We start from the raw sequence: 20014 nt of genomic DNA on the forward strand, positions 1-20014 counted from the left end.
AAAAAAAAAAAAAAAAAACAAGACATTAAATTTATTCCATCCAACCTACTTGTTTTTTATCTTCCTCAGCGAGTGCAGATTTAGAGACAGAGAGGATTTTCTTCTTGAAGATGAAAACAGGCTCATTAGTCACTTTAGGTGCTTGGATCTGGAACCTGAGTCGGAGTTCAGATAAAAATATTGAACTCGCCTTTTCAAAAATGTGACACACCAGAGTTAATCTATAGTACTAGAGGTTTTGGGGGAATGTCTTCCACCATAACAGTAAACACCTTGAAATTTATCTTTACTTTTAGTATTGTCTGATATTTAAAATACGTTGATGTTGTGAAACATTTACATATGGCAAACATACATCAAAGAAAAAAGAAAAAGGAAGCAATAGGCTCTCGGAGAGAAAAGCTAAAAATAATTATACCTATGAAGTTGATCTTCTGTGAAGGTGTTTCACAATTATCCATTGTCCTTCATTTTCCTTCAGAAAGCAAGTTGCAAATTTATTCTAAAGCCTCCTCTTGTGGCATTGCAGTGAGATTCTGTTGGGTACGTACAGATGTGTGACTTTTAGAATGTTTGCGTCTGCGTTACATTAGAGTAACCTTACCAATATTTATTTTTTTAGATTTTTGGTATGTGCAACATGTATGTAATCTAAATTAAAATGTGGTAGAAAATTAAAGAGTGCAAGAACAACTCTTTGTGATTTCGAGTGTGGAGTTGAGGCTAAAAATATCAACTAGATATTTTCCCAGTGGTGGTGTTGTCTGTTGAAACTCTTGGCAGCTGCTGTTATGGCTCCCATTCAGCAATGTTTACTGTAGGACCACATACAAAATAAGAATTTCCACTTCCTTTTGTGGTTGGTTTGTCAGGACACACATCATCGTTGTCCAATCGCTGGTTCGCCATTGGAAGGTCTGGGAGGTTACCCCAGCAGCTGGTGTGTTAAAGGCAAAACCAACCAGTGGTTGGAATGTGTTTTTATTTTCCTACCCCATAAATAACATGCTGACACACTGCCGCCCTCACAAGCACTTTGGTGCTTCATATACAGTGAAAGGTCAGACTGGGTCTCCCTGATAGTTTGCATGAAAATTTGAAAAGGAAAGGAGTAAGGAGGAGTGGTTTAAGTTGGCCAATATGTGAAAAAGACAGGTGAAAGNGTTATTTCTCACTACACTGATTGGCGAGATGAATTCAATACGAAGACCAACCGTGATGAAATGGCTAGGATGGTTGGAGATGCGATGTTTAATTGTCCTGTAGTGGACTTTGCTACCAGGTAAGTTCCAGATATCAGGTTACCTTATTTTCCGCACTATAAGGCTCACCTAAAAACCTCCAATTTCCTCAAAAGCCAACAGTGCACCTTATAATCCGGTGCGCCTTATATATGGACCAATATTGAGCCACAACAGGTCTAGCAACTAGGTAAGCAGCCGCCGACTTAATTTTCGCCCGTAGAAGAAGCGCGCGGTGCATGCTGGGATAGTTGTCAGAACACTGGTTTGTTAATAAAATTTGACTGACCTACCGTCTATAATCAGGTCGTTTGCAGGTCATTTAGCACCACGTTCTCCGCGAACGGAGAAGGGTGACCACTCCTGGCCACGCCCCGGCCCAGTCGCGGAACGCTCTCCTCACAGATCCGGAGTCGGACTGTTTTGTTGATATTCTTTATGTCAACAAAGTGGCTTTAGACATTCATCCAGGGTGCTTCGACTAGGGTTACCAAGGGACCAGCCCCTATACATTTAAAGCCTGGGTCTGTGTTACCCAGAAAGCAGTTGGGCACAATATTGCAACACCAACACCGTGAGTGAAACAATGACTGGGGCAGCATATTATATAAAGTACTCGGGGACCAACTTTTTATTATTACACATCCACATCTGTAGAGTACGGAACAAATCGCTTCCCATATAGGTTCAATACGGGACGGTTCCGTATTTAAGGGACGGGTGGCAACCCTAACTGTACTGTCTATTCTATGTGCCTTATATAAGAAAAAAGTTTTAAAATAGGCCATTCATTGAAGGTTCCCATTATAGTGCGGAAAATACGGTGATAAATACTTTTATATAGAAAAAATATCCTCTGTTCTAACTGGTGTAGATATGTTTGATCAAACACAGGTAAACTTTCCAAAATAATAAAAAGAAATACATAATTTTCCCTACACTTCAAAATTATGTACTTATTGCATAAATCCATCACAAAAAATCCCAATGACATACAGTCATATTCAATAAATTTAAATGTGTATTTCATTGAGGCTTGTTTTTCAGATTAGAAAAGCCTTTTGAAAATAACTTTTAAGCAGTTATTAACATACCTTTCTTTACGCCACATTTTTGGATTTAATGTTTTGTTTAATTGGTCTGATGTAACATTCTAATCCTTTGTTATGTCATTTCATGATCTGTNCATTTTATGAGAAAGTCTGTGTTCAAATTTAGAAGATATATCTGAATATTCAGACTATACATCCATTTGTCCTGTTCTGTTTTTTTATTAATATGTAGCCTTTTTCTCGCTAGCTCAAGAAATATACATATAAAGCGAGTCATTTACTTCCTGTCTGTTTAGTGCTTTTCTTAAGTTGATTTTCATATCGTTTTTGTACTCTAACACTATGAATTCTTTGCAAACATCATACACAGTTTATCATTATTGCTGTTAAGTAGGCAAGTAGTAGACAAGGACAGTGTCAGCTGTGGACTATGAGTGGTTAAAGGGGGCCAGGGTATTTCCAGTCAGAGTAGAAATGAGCGGAGGAGAAACAGGAGAGTGGAGCAGAAACCATGAAAATAAAAGGCCAGGTTCAGGTGCCATGTGCAGGATTACTTGTACGTTTCTTTCCTTAGGATTATGTTGACCTCTTAAAATCAAAGCCTCATCTTTTTCACATCTAAAAGCATTCTATAAAATTATTAATTTCCCTTCTTGATGTATTGGTCTGTACAGCTTTGAAAGCTGGTTTTTGTTTCCCAATATTGGCTTTATAGGCTGTTTGTATAACTGTCATGAGGACACAATGTCCTCCTGAACCCATTGGACAACATGTTGGTTTTCAGGGAGACAGTTAAGGGGTTAATAAACTTTTGTCGACTGTTTGTCATTAAATACGTACATACACACACACACACACACACACGCACACACACGCACACGCACACGCACACACACACAGTAGTTTTGATAGTGTTTTCATACAACACAGGAAGTTGTGTCATTTTAAAATTGTGATTCCACTTTTGTCTTGTGTGTGATTAGATGAAAGGCCAGTCCAAACCAAGCTCCCAGGCTGAATTTTAACCCCTGCCCGCCCCAGGATACCATCCATCTCTCCGTTTTCTCTCTCCTATGGCCAATAGGAGAGAGGCAGCGGACAGATCTCCAATTCATTACAGAGCAACACAGAGACAAACACGGAGACAACAGTGTTTCTGAGCTGTTCTCTCCCACTTGAGCTACATGCAGCACATAAACTACAAACTCATGGTTTTTACTCATGTGCCCAGATACAGTGTGAATGATCCGATTAATTCAGCTCTTTAAAGGATTTTCTGTGTTCTTTTAAAGATGTATTAATGTTGTGTATCACAGCTACATTTATTTTAGCTTTTATTTTTTCCCCAGAGTGCAGCACTGATTTATTTACCCAAACTTATAACACAACGAAATGGCTGTGGCCTATTTTGAGAAACTACATTTATTGAAATAATAACAAAAAATGTTTGGGAAGGAAGCAAACAAAAACTGGCTTTTTTCAAGTATAATAGTGTTGAGCTATCTTCCAAACTCAGCTAAATATGAGACCTAGAAAATTAAACATGAACTAAAATAAACCTGATCTCCTCCAATGAGAGGACTTTTCTCCCTCTCTTCTCACTCCGTGTCTGGCCCACTTGGAGGGTTCACTGGCTGGCTTTTCTGACGATGCCATCACCATGTCATCCTCATGGTGATGGCATCCTAACTTTTGAGGAGTCAAACTGTCAATAGCTAAACAGACGCCGGGCTTTCAGGTAAAGATTTTATTTAGGACAAGCTGAGTATTGAGTCTTATGTGTTAGCATTCTTTTGTGAGTCTCCAAAGCTCTGGTCAAGCTTCAGGTCTCCAAAGCCGTAGCTTCTCCACTAAACTTCAAAGTACTGGCTCTTCAATGAGTCGTTTGAGCTCCAGCTCATTGACAGGTCTTTGCATCCACATCTCCTTCATAAGTGGCTGTAATTCTGTCTCCTGCAGGGCTCTATGCTCCAGTCTGCATGCAAGTTTTCTGAAGGGTCAAAATCGACTTGCCTCTACTACTTTGTGTCAGCATGTGAATATCTGAAAATATTAATGAGTTCATATTTCATAACATAGATTAATCAATTTACTATTTTGACCTAAAAGGCTCTGTCCCGCGCAGGGTTAAATAGTTCACAGCAGTGCGTTATAGCAGTGGGGAGTGACAAAAGATGAAAGGTTTGCGTGACAGTAGACATCGACAGAAGTGTTGTGTTGTGACGTTTGCCCATGTGTGCACATCTTTGTGTACAAGCACGAAATTTCACATGCACAAATCACACCAGTTACTTGGCTGTTTTAGGACAAGCGACTGTAAACTCATCAGAAATTAATGGAGTGGCACATTCCCAAATTAACATTTGAAAGAAAACCACTTCCTTAAAATACTCCTCAATTATAAATAAATAAATAAATAAATAAATAAATAAATAAATAAATAAATAAATAAATAAATAAATAAATAATAATTATAATAATAATAATAAAACTGGAAAACTGAGAATCTTCTGACATGTTTGGTTTGAGACAGTAAAACATTTATTGAAGACGTGCAGACATTGGCAGACGGTGGCAGTTTTAGATTTGGGCTATGTGGGCAGTTGCCCAGGGTGGCAGTAGAAAGTGGTGGGGCACCTAAGAAACTAAAATATATCTTATCTGTTGTTGCCCCCTTTGTTTGCAGGTGTAATGGAGTAAGTTTTCCATTGTTGCTGTTGAGGCTACATTACCTGGCTTCTGCGACAAAAAAATCATATCATTTCTTGCCTTTGAGTTGGTTGGAGTGCTATAGGAGGGCCTTGGACAACTGCGTGCATATTTATGTGTCAGGCTTACAACACTAGGCACAGCAATTAATCGTGATTGATCACAGCGCCACAGTGTGATTAATCAGATTAAAATTTTTAATTGATTGGCAGCAGCACTAACACTAACATGTGGAAATGCTTCACAGCCCCTCTAAGTTTCCTCAGGAAGTGCAGTCTGTCCAGTCCATTCATATCTCTCTCATATTCTCTCTCAATATGCAGCATTGTGTGTCCCATTGATTCAGTGAAATGCTTGTCAAACATGGTTGTACATAAAGTTTCTGTTTCTAACAAAAACACTAGGCCCACTAATTATAACAACAGCCTGATAAATTTGCCTGGTTATATAAACTTAATTAGACTCCAAGGATTATGTAATAAAATCAGATATCATTCTGCTCGGTAAGTATGTTTCTTTAAAAAAAAATGGCATTAGATTCAACAGATGACTCATAGATATGCTCCTTAACTTTTCCAACAATGTAGATCTCATAAAAAAAAACACGTTTAGATATCCTAAACATAAATAATGTTTTCATCAGCTGTAAGTTTAAGTTTTAAGTATCAGAAACGTCAGTCTACATGTAATTAATCTGTATGAAGTGGTTTGCTTACTAAATTGATTTACAAAAATGTAACTTTCAAAAATATTTCATTTCGTTGAAAGTATGTGGGATCTGAAATTCTCATCACAGCAAATACTGCAGCATCTTGGTTAAGCAGAGTGTTTGTTTTTTTTTAGAGATCTTTCCAGGGAACATTTGGGTTAAAAAAAAAAAACATGGTAAAACTCTATGCTGTAATAATGTTACAAGTGCATGGACTAATTTGTCTGCGTCACACAGGGACAAAATGTTCCCAGTTGTTCTCATTCATCCAATTAACACATGTGTTCAGCCTTTATGTGAAATTAACTCATTTACAGAAAAAACCCCTCATTGTGCTTTGTGGTTGGTCTCTCATGCACCAACCACCACCAGACTTGACCCCTCACCAGAGGACTTGTGCATTGTTGCTGGAGCACAATGAAAGTCCCTCCTGCAGATTCATGAGCTGGAATTTCTTCAACCCTAATTTTATTTTTCCCTCACTTCATAATTTTTGAACATGCTTTAATAAACTGCTTCAGTTAAAATCAGTGTCTCTGTGCTGTCTAATGACAACGTCATTGGCATTCTGCTTTACATTGTTATGTTCTAATGAACAAAACAACATCAAATCGTTTTCAAAAACGTCTCCAGATGGCGTAGTGGGAATTATTGCAAAGACACATGGCCTTCTTCAAATTCAAAGCACTTCTGGTGACTTTAACTCAGAAAATCTAATATAATAATATGACAATAAATCAGAGTCAGCTCTATTGTCCAAGTTTATGTGCACAAACAAGGTTTGGTCAACTCTGCTTTCATTGTACAGATATCAAATATAAATATACAGATATCTGATAGACAAAAGACAAAGAGAAAATATTGATATATGTACATCCAATTTTTCCCTTTTCTGTTTTCACATAGCTTTACACCTGATGTCATTTCACTTTCACAAAGATGCTTTTTTGTAACTTAAACGTTTAACCAGTGATAACATAGAGTTTTAATTACATGGACCAACCTTGAACTGACTGTCATTTGAATGTATAACCACTTTGGTGTCATTCACAGTGACAACGTAATTGGCATTCTCCTTTAAAATCCACCTCAGTGCCTGCATACATTATGCAGTGTGTGGGTAGATGTCATCAGTTGATCTAAAAATTTGCCCAGCACTAGAAATGAAGGATATATTTTTAACTTTCCCATGTCCTTTTTTGCAAAGTTTAATGCTTCTGCTTGTGCTGTTGATAAAGCAATCTTGTTCAGTTTTATTGTCATGTAATTTAGCTTTCATTTATGTTTAGTCAAGCATTACCTTACTTTCCATCTGTTTTAGGAAACAGTATATCATAATAAAAACTTGATTGGCTAAAGGTAGTCTAATGTGACATTCATGACTGGTGAGCAATTTATGTAAAAATCAGTGTTAGGCCCAAAAGGGCTCCAAGCCCTTCTCTGCAGGCCTAAACATGATCAAAATCCCTAAAATATATCTACAACCCAAATTATAATTTTTGTTCAAATTTTATTAACCTACTCCCAATAATCTATTCCCTTTTTTATAATGTTTCTCTTGGCTGCGCTGCGTCCCATACATGTCAGTGTGGATTATCGGAGCTCTGTCCAATCAGATTTCAGCATCTATGTGTTACCTGGGTCACTGCGTTTTTTTTTTGGTTTTTTTTGTTTCTGATGGTATTGGCGGCTTGTATACATGTAACATTATAGTGGTGGATTAAATCTGTAAAGTCCCTCTGAAGGCCCAGGTGCCAAATTCACATTAAGCCTAAAATAGTAGTTTAGATTTCAATTTGACCTTGATTTTAAAAAGTCAAATTATGATTTAATAAGTCACATTCTCTTCAACAAGATGATAGCCAGAAAAAAGTCATTTTGTTTAAAAGGACTTGTTAAAAAGTCCTTTTTAACAAAAGTCCTTTGTTAAAAAGGACATTTTTTTTTAACAAAAATGTCCTTTGTTAAAAATTTTGTTACATTTTTTTAGAAAAATTTGTGAAAATACAACTTGTTTGTGGCTGATATCTCTTTTTTCATTAAGGTGGAGTATTATGTATAATCAACTTTTTTTTTTTAAGCTTCACATCATGTTATAATATTTCCTCCTCAGAAACCAAAATCAAAGTGTTGTTTTGATTCTTTAGAAATCCGTTAATTTCCATTTTCAGCCATTTGGGATGCAGAACCACTTTCTCTCACCAAGCGCCAGAGCTGCAGTCTCCAAGCTGAGCTTCCACCTCACAGCATCCCTACCTGCACCTTACCCACTCAACTACGTCAGATAAGTGTTAGCAACAACTAACACCTGGTAGAACTGCACATTGGCCTAACTCATCATACAAACTACTGACCAGTGCAAAGCTCCTAACATTGGAAACAACTTAACGGAGAAACGCTGAAGTGTGCTGAGAGTTAGAGAGAGCAGGAGCTTCTTAAAGAGACAGAGGCCCAATTTCAAGGTGTTAAATTGCAAAGTCAAAATAATTTTGAGCCATTTTTTGATAGACGCAGCATTTTTATAACACCTGAAAGTAACATTGTCACCCTATTGTGCTATAAAATGGCGCTGTGGTTGCTCCATTTCTCTGGTCTTCTTTGGGGTGTTCTCAAAAGAATTTTAGCAAAGGTCTGATTTGTAAATCTGTGGTCTGCAACTTGTAAATGTATGGAACTTTCACTTGTGATTGCTTTAGATAAAAGCAAACATCAACTAAAGCCTCACACAAATTTATGTTTATGTTCATACACAGTGTTTGTGTAATGTCACATTTATAGTGAGATTAATCATTTTTATGTATCTTTTAAAGTACAATCCCTTTGTGTTTGATATTTGAATAAGTTGGCAACTATGATCCTCTAAAAACCAAGTAACTGGCAGCTTTGAATTCACTAATCAATGCACATTCTTCTTCAGTCAGTGCATGCTTGGTACTTTCAACACTAAAGTGAGTCTAAATACATAAAGATGGAGAAGTGCTGAGACCTAAATTGCCATTTGCCCCACAGTCGTTAAAGTTGGGCACTTAGAAAGAAAAGTGCTTGGAATAGAAAACCATTTATCGTCTCTCATGGCTTTAGAAAAGTATAAATCTAGATGGGCAGAGCGATAACTACCTGAATGAATTTCAGATGCAGGAAGGTTTTCCCCTTAGTGACTTAACACTGCAACCTTTATGGGTCTCTTTTTGCTATAAGTCAGTCTTTGTCATACATGGTATTGGTCATGCATTTTGCTTTACTGTATAATTTGACTTTTTCTAGGCACTGGCTCCATATAATGATTTGTTAAAGTATACCTACTTTTAAGTTACCAACATGGGATAAGTAAAAATGTTCTCTATTGACAAGTCACTTAAGAAATTATTGGTTTTCCAATAGAGCTGTGTGGTGGCACAGCTGGCAGCACTGCACTGTAAAGACATAAAATCTTCCTAAATATTTTTCGCTGGTTTCTAGTGCAAATGAGATAAGGCTAACTTAAAAGTAACTTTTTCCGGAAAGATACTAAACCTTGTTTTAAGTAAATAATTAAAACTGCACAAGTTTCAGACTATGGTTTCAATATAAACCATTCGGTATAAATCACTGAATGGTTTAGCTGTTGCCACTGAACCACCTCCAGGAGCACTCGTGTTCTGGTTCAAGTTGACCCTGCAGCCAGAGCCAAACATGGAGAACAAGCGTCCAGTTTTCATGGTCCACAAACCTGCAGACTCAGCTTAAGCACTGAGTTCCTTTTAAGTAATTGTTGTACTCATACAAGATAAAGTTTGTTCATTAGACTTGAGTTCCAAAGAGAGAGTAATTCAAATTCACATTCAATTCAAATCCAAATACTTTATTGATCCCAAAGGGAAATTAAGATGGCCTCAAGTCTTCAAGGCATTTACAAAACCAGACAAAGTCGACTGAAGTCTTAGTTTGTGCCACTTAAATGCCACCTGAGCCATTATCTCATGGACTTTTGGGGTTTGTTTTTACTATTCAGGACATCATCCACTGGTAAACATAACCTGAATGATCTCAGGTTGAAGAATCAGGAGCAGATTCTCTTGAGGGAGCTGAGCTGATTGTTTGCTACTATGGGGAAGCATTAAAAAGCAAAGCAGTCAAAAGCAACACTAATCTCTCATATTTAGTTTAATATTTAACTGCAGACTAAAACAATGAGCTCAAGTGAATCCTGGAACATGTCAGTTGTGTGTGAAATAATTACTCAGTCTGTGTATTGCACAACAGAAGCAATCAGAAGCAACATCTGACTGCTCTACACTGCTGATTCCCAAATCTGCGAGGACAGCTGCAAAAGATTCAGGTGAGCTTCTAGAAAAATTACACGGGGGTGTGTGTTGTGAATAAATCACTTGCAAATGCTGTGATAAATTACAGTTTTGTTCCATTCAAATGATGTTGTTAATTACTGGGTAAAGGTAAGAAATGCAAGCAGTCTAACAAAAAGAGTAAATGCCTAGTCAATCTGCAAATCAAAGTAGTGTGATAAGCAAATGTGGGCAGAAGGTTGCCTGAAGTAAATTAAATGGTTCCAAGAAGATTTGGCTTCTCCTGATCTCTGCACAATAGAATAGAGATAATGACGTGTTGTGCTTATCACCACATGATGAGCCCTTGCAGTAGATATCAGATCGACAGGCCCTTAAATTCCTAAACATAACCACAAGCAGAACATATGGTGTCTAAAAGCTTAGACTGGGGAGAAAATGGCTCCCTCAGGAAAATTCTAAGTCAAATTGAAAAATGAAAAGAAAAAGAATTTTATCTTCAACATACTGGGATGTGCCAATCACTCTCAAACAAAAAAAATAAAATAAAAAAAAACAGTGGCTCACACATACAAAAATAGCAAAACTTAAAGCTCAGACACAAAGCTAGCTGAAAAACTGAATGGCATGCTGGAGAACAGATGAACGCTTAAGTACTAATCTGGTATTCTGGGAAACATTAACACATTGAGAAAAAGGGGGTTACAAAGCAATGCAATCTCCTAAATTTTTTGCACCCATTTTGCTCTTCAATAAATTCACAAAGCAGGCTGCAGAAAATATTGATGGGCAGATTGCATATATCTAAAACAAAATGACCAGGTTGCACTTCCTGAGCAGTTGTAATCTGTGCTTATTTTTGCACAGGCAAAATTATGTAAAAGCCAACCAGCTAAAGTAGGTGAAGTTTAAAGTGATTGAAAAATGCACTCAGCATTTTTAGAACTCATTATGAACGATGTACATTATTACAGATCCCCCTTTATACGAACAGCTAATACTTTCTAGAGTTTCTAGAGTTGATTTCAAATATTGTATATCCTGCTTGACTATAAACACAAACGCTTATGAAAAAGTAAAAAAAAAAAAAAGCTTAGAACTTAGAGATTTAAAGGGATATTTGAGATGTTATTTTTAAGCAGACAATCTTTGAAGTAAAAACTGTTCCTCTGTACCTTTCCTGACTATACAAGAGGTTGTTTGGACAAAGAAACTTTCTCCTGTATGAATGCTGTTATTGGCTTGTCAATAACAGCATTCCTATTGCTTCTAAGAACTGCTACGTACTTAGAAGCAATAGGGTTTTCTACTTAACACAGGGTTAACTAGATAAATACCTTTTTTTTTTCCAATATGGTGCTTTTGTACACTCCCTCTTTCAGTGCAGCCCTGGGTAAATGCCCATATAGCCCATATCAGAAACCAGCACTGCTCAGTCCAACAGTGTCCATGTAAAGGTTATAACAATCTGAATGATTAGTTGGGACTCATTCTTCTGTTTTTATCATTTTAAAACTGCAAAACAACCAATCAAATTGGTGAAAGCTACTTTATTGAGGAGACAAGAGAATATGTGTGTGATCCAAAGTGACTTGCAGTAAACACAGAAGAGAGAAAAATGGTGGACTGAAACTCCAAAGAGAGCACAATCTACTTGGAGGTGCAAAGGTGATAACTATGTTTTGTTGCCATCATGTCCTGACTGATAGTGCTGCCATGAAGGGAATCTGCTCAGCACAGGCAGTATTTCAGTGAGTCTGTGTCACACATAACGCGGTTCCCCGCATCCTTTCATTCCGGTGCTTAAATAAATTTTTCAAATATGAATTAGAAAAAAAAAATCAGCTTTGCTTCGTCTCTATTTTCTCTTAATGCTTGATGGACTTGGACCTGTACCTGCCGAATAATGAATCTGGACTGATCTGGTGGACTAATACGACCAGCTGTTTCGGCATGCTCAATTTTTAATGCCAATGCCCCCGTCACACAATTGCATTTCTACATAAAGAGATGTACTGCCATATTTTGTGGTTGAGGACCCAAAGGAGGCGCATGAGGCTGACAGAGTCATAATGAAAAGTTTTAATTAATAAAATTCAATTGATAGGTGCAACAAACACAACAGGAATTAAACAACATACAAAAACCACTGAGTGGGTGTCTGATGCACGATAGAAGGATTGAAGGAAAAGAGAAAAGAGGGGTAATCAACGGAACAAGGAACTAGTGATTCGAACCAAATTAAAGAGAAAACTTCGATGTGGGGGAAGAGCAGAGGGGAAATGACTAATTGACCTGGAATGACTGTGGATTCAGGGAAACTAATTCCTCAAAAACTAAGATGGTCACACCACAAAAATCCAAGAATTAGCAGAAATTCAAGAAATTATCGGACTAAACTCCAAAGGTACCATGACATTCACAGCTTCACACATAGCTCTAGAATCACCTTCTCACAAATTTCTTATAGCAAGTAAGGTGAAAACGCACAAATTGATTCTGATGACAATTACTGAGAGAGCTTTCTTGAACAGGACATTGGAGGGGTACTGTACTTCTGATTTCAGTGTCTCTTTAGACCAAAGCTTTACAGTAATGTCCTACAGTTTGAACAATAATCTGATATCAGTGTTATGATACACTCAAACCTAATGAGAATTTAAAGAGACCAATTGACCTGACAGTCATGTTTTTGGGCTGTGGGAGGAAGCTAAAGTACCCAGTTTGTCCTCAAATATTTCTCAGCAAATTATAACCAGCCATTGTGATTGCTTTTAAGCTTGGCCAGTTAAACTTGGCCCTCTCTTCCAGATTCCACCCAATGTGCATTAAAATGCTGTTAGTGGTGGTGATGTTCCTAACAAAGCAAGAGCGGCCCTTAAATCGTATTGTGCTTGAGGCCCCATACCACTCGGGGCACGGCCCTGCTAGACGAGCTGGAGCCACAGCACTGCTCAGCTCTCTGCTGGCTGCAAGAGACAAACAGGGAGATTTAATTTATGTGGCACAAGTAGGGTAATGGCTTTTTTTTTTTTTTTTTGCTTTGTGGCTGTTGAGTTTTTAATAAAAACCACAGAAGTTATTTATTTTTGTAGGCCAGGCTTCATGAAACTAGGTTTTCTGATCTATGCTCTTCATTGTCAGCTGGCTGACTCTTTAGCTCTCCTTCATGTGCTGAAGGATCTGCCTGGCTGGAGCGGAGGAGAGGCAGAGACGCATTGGCTGAGGCATAGTTTGAGGCAGAGTGTCGTTCCAAAGCAACAATGTTGGTCTAAACTGGCAGCCCACCCTATCCGACCAGGGAAACCCCTAGGAGTCCAATACACCATTTTGCCCTGGATCATAACATAAGGGCATCCTACTGTTTGTTTATTTATATTAATACAGGCGTTAAATCCACAAACAGTGCTATAGTCTTTAAGGACAACTCCTCATTTAATAAATTTAGAAGACTTTCTTTGTAATTATCTTACGTGTCATTTTATCAGAACATTGAATCATAACATTTTAGTGGTATTTTACTTGGGATGTTTGATAATGGCAGAAGCTTATTTTGTACAGATCACATTAGTTCTCAACTTTGTATTGTTTCATCTAATTCAGCAGTTTTCTGTTTATCGTTTTATTACATGTTCGTTTTTACATTTGCCTTTTTCTTGGTGATGATTATTTTGTACTCCTACTTGTTTTTACTACGTTTAGTTTTTTTTTTTTTTTATGCAAGCGAGTTAAAATTACTTTTAGCATACAGTGGATGATGTTTTCCTGTAGGGCATTATGTGCAGTTTGTGTGTGACTCAGGCATCTAAGTTTTTGGCTTTTTGCTTTATGCACATAGAACTCTTCAAGCTAAATCCATACTTAGTATTTTTAAAAACAAGTTTATTTTTTTCTGACCACCCTTCAAACTAGACTGAATAACTTGTAAGCAATCCACAGTCTGACTTTATGATCATCTCTCTCAGTTGCCAACTTCTTGAAAGATTAGAAATGTCATTATACCTCTCCAGTGATTGATAGACAGCAACAATTGCCCCTCTAAGGGCTCTGTACACTAAATCAACACTAAGAAACTACAGAGATGGAAGGCACCCCTGCTGTTTCTCTTCACCCCCACTGCGCTTTGTCATGTCGCCAAGGGCTAGAAAAAGACTTTACTGGAACTCAATTTAAGGACAACCTCAGTCAATTTTTAATGTAAAATAAATGCCTGCAAGATATGTCTCAACTGTTGCTGTTCAAAGCGATCCCAAGGTATGTGGAATGCTTCACATGGTAGGAAACATACTCAGGGACATGCATGTATGTGATTTTTATTAAATGTCTAGGCTTTACGCATTAACAGAAAAGAGCAAAGAAGAACCAATAGCTCAAAGTGCCAGATTCTTTTTCACTGACTGACCAGATGTTAATTTCCCATCTAAAATCAGACCTGACGTCTTTCCCTCTTGGCTTTGTGGAAACTCACACTTAAAAGTTCCTGACAAAAAAGAGCTTAAACATTTATACATCACTGTTAACTTTTGCTATTAATTTAAGGGTGGCCCTTTGAACTTTCTTTTTTTTGATATGTACAAAATATCAAAGTACTATAATGTTTTCATTTTTAACAAGTTGGAAGTAGTTGTTGAGATCTTAACGAGAAGTATGAGTTACATAACTTGTTCAGACAGTCGTTTTGACCTCATTAGCCTTATTTAAAGCAGCTACGTAGTTGTAAAAGCTTAATGTGCATGCCTCTTCGTGTAATGGTGGTGAGATCAGTACATTGGCCATCTATCCATCATGCGCCTCTCATTTCTATTCAGGTTCACCGAAGGCAAGAGCCTGTGCAGCAAATTTAAACCAACGATGCCACTGCTAACCCTATTGTCAGAAAATCTTAATTGCAAAAATATTTTCAACAAATACAAACTCACCCAAGCATTTAAATGAGTGTGAGAGACAGAAAAACAAAAGGTACAGTCCTAATAGAATCCCTTAAATTTAATTATGTTTTTGCTTTCATCAGCCAAAAACCAGGTTTTGTCCTTTTTTCCCCCTTTTTCGGGAGGGTTTCTCTTGATTTCCAGCTCAGCTTTTGATAACAAAGCTGTGTTGGAAATTTGCATCAGTGAGGCAGTTAGTATTTATGCTTATAAGGGTAAAATGTAAATCATCTCCTGCTCTCACTATCTGCTTGTGTGTAAAATTATTTTTATCATTCCCTTACTAGACCCCGCTTCACCTTCACTTTTTTATTTTGTCATCGAAATTTAGCCCCTAAAAATATTGTCGAAGCAGCATCTAATTTTCCTCTGTGTCTCTCGCTGTCTTGTTCTCCAGGGAGGGCTGGGTGTGAGAATTGGGTCTCTCAGTAGATATGTTGTGGGTATTTTTGCTTCGACAGTTTGAGGCTACAGCAGGCAGAGAGAGAGATTGTAGGACAAGATGGAAGGCTTCTAGATTTTTTAGCTTTCCTGCTTGTGTGTCGAGGTTGGTCACACTACAGGGATTTCAGAAGACACCATCTGGCCATGGGCTTAGGATGACTGCAAGACGAAGAACAAAATATGCATATTTTTGTCCGCATCTTGTGAATTCCCTCCATCTTTTTGAATGAAATTTGCTCTACAAACCCCTCAAGGACGTGATCATCCCGGTTGCTTGTAGTTTTTCATGACATAGTTATAACAAAGAAAAGAAAAACATTTAAAATATGTGTGCAATGCATCCATATTCTGATTTTTTTTAAAGCTGAAATACCGAACTAAATAACCTTTTAAATTGTATTCTTATCAATCGAGGTACACCCACGTGAATGTTAAGTCATGTTTGTTGACTCTCTCTTGAAACACCTAATACATGCTTCTGTCTCGCTTCAATCAATTTAAGGCAAAATTTTAGAAATCTTGCCAAAGTATATAGTTTGTCCTTGATGAAAAAGAACACAGATTGACAAAACAAATAGCTGAAAGGCCAGTCTTACTCTGCTGTTGCCACATTTTCCAATTTTCTCAGGGCTCCCTACATTAAAAGATCAAGACAGCGGTTACATTGTTATGAGTGTTTAAAATTGTTGTTCAAAGTTTGTGTTATCAGTATGTTATGCTTATGTTTTTTTTTTTTTCAGCATTTTTTTCCCTTCATACCCACAATTAAATTTTTATCACGTTTAGTTTTAGCTTAAGGAACAACAATTATTCAATATGGCAAACATTTTCAAAAAGTTTCTGGGATATTGGCTGTGACATCAAACTTGTTTCTCGGGTAGGTGCATAATTTGGGGTTTGTGTCAGAAAAAAGTCAGAATGGTGAGATGAAAAGCTAGGGAAAAATCTAGCATCGCTTTCGAAACATTCAGAAGTTTACATCCATAAATTGCTACAGCTTTAAACAATGTGGGAAAGCCAATGTTCTGATGTGATGGCTTTGCAAGCTTCTGATGTGTTGATTTGAAATATCTGAGTTAAATGGAGGCCTCATTAAAAGACTGACTAAATTTTATGACACATTGTTTCCCCATTGATTCTCTATCTTTACATTTTAAAATTTTCAAAATGTTAAAACACCTGAATGTTATTTACCCTAGTTCTCCTGAATACAGTTCAGTAATATGCATTTTTTTAAATCTTCTTCAAATTATACTGGTGTGTTACAATTACACTGTAACCAGACTAAAAAAAGACTCTTGGTATTATGTAAGTAGTTGTGTATTTTTAAGATGCAACAAGCAATTGCTATTTGTTTCTTTATTTTGGATTACTTGTGCATCTTGAAATAAAGTGACAGTAAAAATGAAAATATAATAATTTGCTGTATTCAACTATTTGACATGCCAAGCAATTTGAAATAAAATTTGGCATATCATCATAAAAATTAATTCCTACATGGCTCCTGCAGTTTTGTAACAAAGACTAAGGTTGTCTCCTAGTTCGATGATGAGTAGCTCTGTGAGGGTTTTCAGGTCGTAATTGCAGACAGGGACAATGTCAGAGACGGTACGTCTGAAAGAGAACGAAGGAGAAAGAACACTTGAACACTTGTCTACATTTTATATTTGGAAGCTCTTTTGTCCTGGACTTCATTTACACTGTCTGCCCAATCACTGAGACGTGACCAGATTAGTGAGCGACACTAAGACATGTCTGCCAACAAATGCACGACCTACACAAATACACACACACACCCTGGAAAAAAAAAGAGAAGAATTTATACAATAAGCATTCACTAAAAGCAAACCTTTGTTTAAGTTTTTTTATTTTTTATTTATTGAGAAGCAATAACTTCTCCAGTAAAAATGATTATTTAGACACATCTAAAAGCACACAGGGTTAATTAAAATTCCCACTTCAACCTTCTTGTGAGATACCATGGAATAAAAGAGGAAAAGAAAGCTATTCTGTAAAACAGAAAAAAAAAAAACATTTGTGTTTAGACTGAATGAGCGTTTGCTGATTGAATTACTGTCTGTGCTGCTTTTTAACACCATAGCTGCAAACAGCCACTGCCTCTAAACACATAGGCCAAGGTAGATTCTTACCCTGAAAACAGATTGGAATTTCAAACAAGGCCCTGAACTACATAGAGCAACTTTTAAAGCGAGAGCAGCTGTGTATTTCCATATTCTCACTATGTCTTCTGCATAACCTTATCGAGAGCTTTTTTCATAAAGCCTGTCAGTCAGCAACTTTATACGGCCCCTGTAATAAATTCAGTGAAACGATGAATGCATTATGAAAAGAGAGAACCTCAAATAAAACAGTTGGTCAGTTTTTCTTGCAAGGTTGCTGCTTTCATTAAAACCATATGAATAATTAAATACGTTTTTACGTTCATACAGTTTGGCCCTCAAGCATGGAGAGCAAATACATTTTTGCCTTTCATTTTTCTTCTGTTTGATGTACCAAAAATCAAACAACCATGCTCAATTTTCCAAGTATAAAACAGCCTGAAGCCGTGCGATTATGGAACGGTATTTTACATGTTAAAAGACTTTTTTTTTTTTTTTTTTTACCCTTCATTTTATAATTGATTTTGTCTATGTTGGTCAGTGAAACAAGCTAATCAAGATTATGACTCAACCATGTGCTAACCATAGTGGAATGCTGCAAGACAGATTGGTGTACTGAAAGCTTCGTGGACTGATACACTGGCATGGAGACAGGGAGACATGAAAGCAAGCAGGCAGCGAGCCATACGGGCAGGCCATCAGGCAGAAAAGACTGGCAGGAGGTAGGTGGTCTGGCTGGTGGGCAGCCAGGTGGGGATGTAAGTAAGTGGAAAGCAAGAACGGCAGGCGAGGTGACACGTTGGTTACACTGACTCAAGTAGTCAGGCAGAGTGACAGGAGGTAAGACATGGAGACAGACAGACAGACCAACAGGCTGGGAATTGCTTGACTGTGCCCCTCGTCGTCCCTCGGGGTCCACTAAGGGCTGGAGCGGGTGGCATGTGGTATGTCACTGAAAGCCCCTGATGACAAGCAGAGAGGCAGAAACGGAATACTTTAAAAGAGACAGCTGAAGAGTGGAAAGTTTTTAATGGGATACAAAACTTTTTTTCTTTCTTTTTTTTCCTGTATCAGATTTTATTTTATTTTTTTAGTTTTAATTAATGTGTTAATTTATTTAATTATTTCAGGTTGCGTTTTTTTTTAAAAGAAAACATATTTACCTCAGTATTAGCTGGCGATAGAGGATTTATCTCATATTTAATACTGCAACATTTAAGATTTATTCAGTAATTGACTCTTATTTCCATACTGATTGTTTCCGTTTTAGACATTCTTGCACTCATATAATTCAGAATTTTGATATGAATGCATTCTCTTCTCTTTTAAAATGTACATAGAAGTTTAAATAAGTAAACTATTTTTCTATTTTGTCTTAACATCTTATTCGGTCTTCCTGGTTGCAACATCAGCGGCAGTGACAACATTGCTATTCTTGTTTGTTTGCTAGTTCAGGTTTTCATTGGGCATCATTGTCAGCCATTTCTCCTTCATGGTTTGGGAGCTGTTTGCTGTGTGTGAAGACACTGTCTCTTTATTGTGCAGTGAAGACCTTAAAAGGCCACAGATGTCCGGGTTGATTTTAATCTTTCTTGCCGCATTCACACAGCACAGCCACTTTTTTTTCTTCCAAAGCTCTGCGCACTTGACACATTCACCAGTCTCCATCTGCTAGTGACCGCCACTTCTTCTCTGTTCATCGGAGCTGCAGAACTCAAAGTGTTCCCTTATTCATCAGAACAGTTCACAGTGGGAAGTTGTATCAAATAATCTCTTTTTTTAAGGATAAAATAATTCAAATATTGTTTATTTCATTGTATTTTCCTTGTGGGTCTTTATTGTTCCCAGTGATTTAGGTCGCTGAACCTGATACTACCAAAATTTGTTGTGGGTTGTGATTAAAAGTCACACCAAACTTTGTTTCAATGAGAGGATTAAACGCTGAGCTTGTTCCATTTTATTGTTATTTTTAGCTTCCTCTTCACATAAAATAGGTCTGCACAGCCCTTATAAATATGCTAACTTGTGACTCCGTTATCCCAGCTCCTTCATCCATTGTGCTATAAAATCCCACTTCATCAGGCAGGTATTCATAAAACAGTAAATGACAGAGGATAAAATCTATTTTCCTATTATATTTTCCCCAACTTTGATTCTGTATAACTAACTTTACTAATAACTGCCTTGGCATTTGTTAATCGTTAATCATACCTCAACCAAACCTGCTCACTTTTGTTTAGCTTTCTTTCAACAATGACTTTGTACTTTTGACCTTCACTTCATAAAGTTCCCATGTGTACAGTGCATTAGAAGTTAATTATTTCTCAGTCAGCAGATACCACACCTCAGCCATGGGATTTTTGCAAATCCTGCAGAGTTCCCTGGGTTTCTTTGGAACTTATCCGATTAATGTTTGGCCTGTTTAATTGTAGATTGATAGAGATCTCTTGGAGGGTTTGCAGTTGTGCCACACTTTTTGCATGCCAAACTGATGGATGGACCGGTTCTTCTTGAGATGCCTAAAGCTT

The 20014-nt window shown here is 37.3% G+C and overlaps 1 long non-coding RNA gene across 1 annotated transcript in view; it reads right to left on the reverse strand.

Moving 5' to 3' along the window:
* The window catches only part of LOC107833322 (uncharacterized), a 13410-nt gene extending 5796 nt beyond the window's left edge, over window positions 1–7614 (reverse strand). The window contains exon 1 of the long non-coding RNA XR_001659046.1: window positions 7604–7614. This is a non-coding gene — a long non-coding RNA (uncharacterized LOC107833322). The remainder of the gene's footprint in view (window positions 1–7603) is intronic.
* Window positions 7615–20014: the final 12400 nt, after the last annotated feature.

Source organism: Poecilia formosa, unplaced genomic scaffold, assembly GCF_000485575.1.
Source record: "Poecilia formosa unplaced genomic scaffold, Poecilia_formosa-5.1.2 Scaffold362, whole genome shotgun sequence".
Taxonomy (NCBI): domain Eukaryota; kingdom Metazoa; phylum Chordata; class Actinopteri; order Cyprinodontiformes; family Poeciliidae; genus Poecilia; species Poecilia formosa.